This window comes from Schistocerca americana, chromosome 4, assembly GCF_021461395.2.
Source record: "Schistocerca americana isolate TAMUIC-IGC-003095 chromosome 4, iqSchAmer2.1, whole genome shotgun sequence".
In the NCBI taxonomy this organism is placed as follows: domain Eukaryota; kingdom Metazoa; phylum Arthropoda; class Insecta; order Orthoptera; family Acrididae; genus Schistocerca; species Schistocerca americana.
The window spans coordinates 681,595,920-681,600,655 of record NC_060122.1 but is presented as its reverse complement, the minus strand read 5'-3'; the positions used below and the strand labels follow the sequence as shown (position 1 = coordinate 681,600,655).

Below are 4,736 nucleotides of genomic sequence, written 5' to 3'. Positions count from 1 at the left end.
GGACAAATGGTTCAAATGGCTCTGAGCACTATGGAACTTAACATCTATGGTCATCAGTCCCCTAGAACTTAGAATTACTTAAACCTAACTAACCTAAGGACATCACACACATCCATGCCCAAGGCAGGATTCGAACCTGCGACCGTAGCGGTCTCGCGGTCCCAGACTGTAGCGCCTAGAACCACTCGACCACCACGGCCGGCCTTAGTTAAGAACAAAAGGAAAAAAAATTACATAAATACTCGGCTGAAGGCCACACACTGGACATAGAACTTAAGGCCTAGACAACAAGAATTTCAAATAGAGAAGAAAATTTCAAAAGGTTTTTTAAAAAGGTGATTTTTCAAGTTTTAATTTAAGACGGATGAAGGACTTAACTTAAAATTAAAACGAACTAAATTAATAGACAGCTAAAGGCCTCGCACAGTACTTGAGACAAAAGAAAATCACAATCTAAAAACAACAGAACAGTGGTGCTGAGAAGTGTTCCAAGGGTTGGCCTGAGGAGGTAACTCTAACATAAGCAGCCAAAAGTAAGATTACATAACGGAAAATAGCAGCGAGGAGGAAGACACCAGCAGCACTATGTCTTCAAAATTGGCGTTTAAATACAGCTTGCAGTCATGGACTGTGCGGCTGGTCCCCGCGGAGGTTCGAGTCCTCCCGCGGGCATGGGTGTGCGTGTTCGTCCTTAGGATAATTTAGGTTAAATAGTGTGTAAGCTTAGGGACTAATGACCTTAGCAGTTAAGTCCCATAAGATTTCACACGCATTTGAGCAATTTTAAATACAGCCAAGGCACCACCCAAAAATATAAACAACACGAAAGGCTGTCGAACTACATGTTGTGCCAGACAGCATCAACATGGCGAGGAAAACACACTGCCGGTTCAAATGGCTCCGAGCACTATGGGACTTAATATCTATGGTCATCAGTCCTCTAGAACTTAGAACTACTTAAACCTAACTAAGGACATCACACAACACCCAGTCATCACGAGGCAGAGAAAATCCCTGACCCCGCAGGGAATCGAACCCGGGAACCCGGGCGTGGGAAGCGAGAACGCTACCGCACGCACACTGCCGGAAAACTACGTTAAGAATCAGGGCAGGTAGCAGGAACGTTAACGGCCACAAGGCAGAAGGTACCGCTGGGGCACTTCACTAGTTAAGTTACAATCATTTCAATAGTTAAACACCATACAGGAAGACAGCTGCAATGTTTTGCTGACTCCAGCACACCATACGTTGCTGCTTGCGGGAATGGACGAAGAGATGTCACAGCAGTTGAGGTTTCATAACAGGTTAACTGACTACTCAACGCCAGTATCCAGGTTCGGTGGGCGACGATCTTTGCAGCTCTCGCAGCTAGTGCCGCACAACTCCGACCGCGCGCGCGCGCCACCAGCCGCCCTGGCCTGACTTCCTCGCTGCTCTGTCACAACCGACCGACTCCTACTCCAGTACGCAGACAGCATTCATAACTGCTCGCTGGAAATCACAGGAGCTATACACAGTTCCACGTAAACACTTGCACCAAGAACTCTGACAATCCTAAAACCAATCACGTGGAGCAAGAAGGAGAAATCACAAGTCGACACACAGAGTTTCCATAAGAGGTCGGCGACCAAATACACGTCGTCCAATGAGACGACCGACCGAACGACCAACCAGGGTCGTCTCTACTCAAATTATGTGTGTCGGCAACGGTCGGGCGAGTCTTGGCTGTCCAGAGCTCACAGCAGCTGCAACCCGACTCAACTCGATGTCCGTTCGGATCTCGGAGACACGACGACCCGGGCACACTGGCTCGGACCCAACCATGCAGAGGGAACACTTGCCCATTAGCCACCCGACATCTCTGTACAGGGAACGAACCGACCCACGCCCGGCAAGATGACTAACTGACGAGGCTCAGAAACGGTCAAAAGACCAAATACACGTAGCCCGAAGAGACGACCGACCGAACGACCAACACACGGTCGTTCCCGCTCCAGTCTCCTTCCGTCGGACAGTGCATGTATGTCGCCAGATTGGTTTGACGACCATTCTGGACAATTTGAGCGAATTATTTGGCAATTCAGGTCGCCCAACATGCATACCATCGATCATTTATGGGACATAATCGATAGGTCAGTTCGTGCTTAAAATCCTGCACCGGCAACACTTCCGCGATCATGGACGGCGACAGTGGCAGCATCTCAGTACATCTGCCAAGGACATCTAACGACTTGTTGAGTCCACGCCACGTGTAGTTGCTGCTCTACTCAGGGGAAAAAGAGACTCGGCACGCTATTACCAGGTGTCCCATTACTTTCCTCACCATAGTATACTCCGCGAGCCACGCTATGGTATATGATGGAGGGGTTTTTGGGTACCACACTCATTCTCCCCCCCGTCTCCCTTTTCCTATTCGTGTCAAGAATTATGTTGGGGAAAAAAGAGTTTAAGTAAGAAGTAAGTTGGTGACCTCGAATCTTTCTCTACAGTAATGAGCTTTTCGCGAGATATTCATTATGTGATGAGAGGTATCTGGACACCTATTACTGAACACCCACCCTTCGCTGTTATGACGGCTTGAACTCTACTGGGGACGCTTTCAATGAGGTGTCTAGAAGCCTGTGGAGAAGTGGCAGCCCATTCTTCTTCAAGAGGCGAAACCAGGAAACGTGGTGATGTTGGACGCTGCGATATGCAGCGAAAATGACGTTCTAACTCATCCCATAGTTGCTCTGTTGGATTGAGGTCGGGACTCTGGGGAGAGCGGTCCGTTTCAGGTATGTTATTGTCCACATTCCATTGTCTCACAGATTTATGAGAGGGTAGATGTCATGCTGGGCCAACGGCTTTGCCGCAGTGGTAACACCGGCTCCCGTCAGATCACCGAAGTTAGGCGCTGTCGGGCTGGGCTAGAACTTGGATGGGTGACCATCCAGACTGCCGAGCGCTGTTGGCAAGCGGGGTGCTCTCAGACCTTGTGAGACAAACTGAGGAGCTACTTGACTGAGAAGTAGTGGCTCTGGTCTCGGAAACTGACATATTGCCGGGAGAGCGGTGTGCTGACCACATGCCCCTCCATATCCGCATTCAGTGATGCCTATGGTGTGAGGATGACAGGGTGGCCGGTCGGTACCGTTGGGCCTTCATAGCCTGTTCGGAAGGATTTTAGAGTTTAGTTTAGTTTTTTAGATGGCATGCTGACACAACCTATCATGGTTTCCGGACTGTTTCTACACAGTGCACAGTGCTATAAAATTTGTACTTATCATTCTAAATTTAGCGTCTTCTTAAGGGCAATAAGGTGACTACACCTTAAAAACGAAAAATACCCCCATACAGTAACAGGAAATCCGTTGTACTTCATTGTTGGAGCTACATATAATGCCAGATAACTATCTCCAGGCATTCGCCAAACGCAAACGCTTCCATCGGATTGACACGGGGTACAGTATGATTCATCACTCCAGATCACACGTTTCCAGTCATCCATTGTCCAGTGGCGTTGATTTCAGAACTACCTCAAACGTCACTTAGAACTATTTACTGAAATGTGTAGTTTACAAGAAACCGCTCGACCATTGTACACAGTTCTTTCAAGTCCCTACTTACAGTTACTGTAGCAGCTGGGCTGCTGGTAGCACTTTATAACTCACGGGTGATGCCTTGCGCTGATTTCATCCTATCTCTTACAACCAGCTTTCGCTGTGCTCGACGGTCTCTGTCTATCAGTGTATGAGGTCCGCATTTCTAGGTTTAGCGTGGTTGCTACGTCGCGTTTCCCCTTACCAATCACGTCACCAATAGTCGAACTGGCCACCTATACAAGGATTGAAGTGTCTCTGGCGGATGTATTACTCAGGTGACATACAATGACGAGATCACATTCGAGATCTCCTGTCCGACCCATTTGACTGTTACCTCTTCTCTAGTGACACCACACTATTCGCCGCCTCCTTTCACACTGGCAAGTCTGTCTCTCGTGACTTCCAATGGTCAATTCTGCGTTATCTAAGAGTTTCCAGATACTTTTGATCACATAGCATACGTAGGAGCAAGCAACATATTAACTTGCTCTTAGCGGTGTCCGGATATTTTTGATCACATTGCCTACGTAGGAGTAAGCAGCATATTAGCCGATCTTATAGGAATGTAGGCAATGAATTTTAATTGCAGACTACACCGTTACGCACAATGCCTCTCGCATAGCGTCAGTCACTGAAGGTAGATGACCACCTTCGTGACGCATGCGCGTTTACTAAACTAATCCGTAACGAAACCTGCAGTTACTCTTTGGCTCTTCTGTTTTCCTGTCGGCTAAGAGTCCCAGACCGTGGAGCGGTACTCAACTATCACTCGGATGAGGTTTTCTAACAAGGGAACCTCCCCATCGCACCCCCCCCCCCCCCTCAGATTTAGTTATAAGTTGGCACAGTGGATAGGCCTTGAAAAACTGAGCACAGATCAATCGAGAAAACAGGAAGAAGTTGTGTGGAACTATGAAAAAAAAATCAAAATATACAAACTGAGTAGTCCATGCGCAAGATAGGCAACATCAAGATTAACGTGAGCTCTGAAGCGCCGTGGTCCCGTGGTTAGCGTGAACAGCTACGGAGCGGGAGATCCTTGGCTCAAGTATTCCCTCGAGTGAATAGTTTAATTTTTCATTTTCAGACAATCATCACCACACGTACTGTTTGTCAACAAATGTAGGAAATAATCATACAAATGTTCGACCA

At 47.8% G+C, this 4,736-nt stretch overlaps 1 pseudogene; it reads left to right on the top strand.

Annotated features, from left to right (window-relative positions):
* The first annotated feature begins 2,838 nt into the window (after window positions 1-2,838).
* Window positions 2,839-2,956, top strand: LOC124614386 (annotated as a pseudogene).
* The last annotated feature ends 1,780 nt before the right edge of the window (window positions 2,957-4,736 follow it).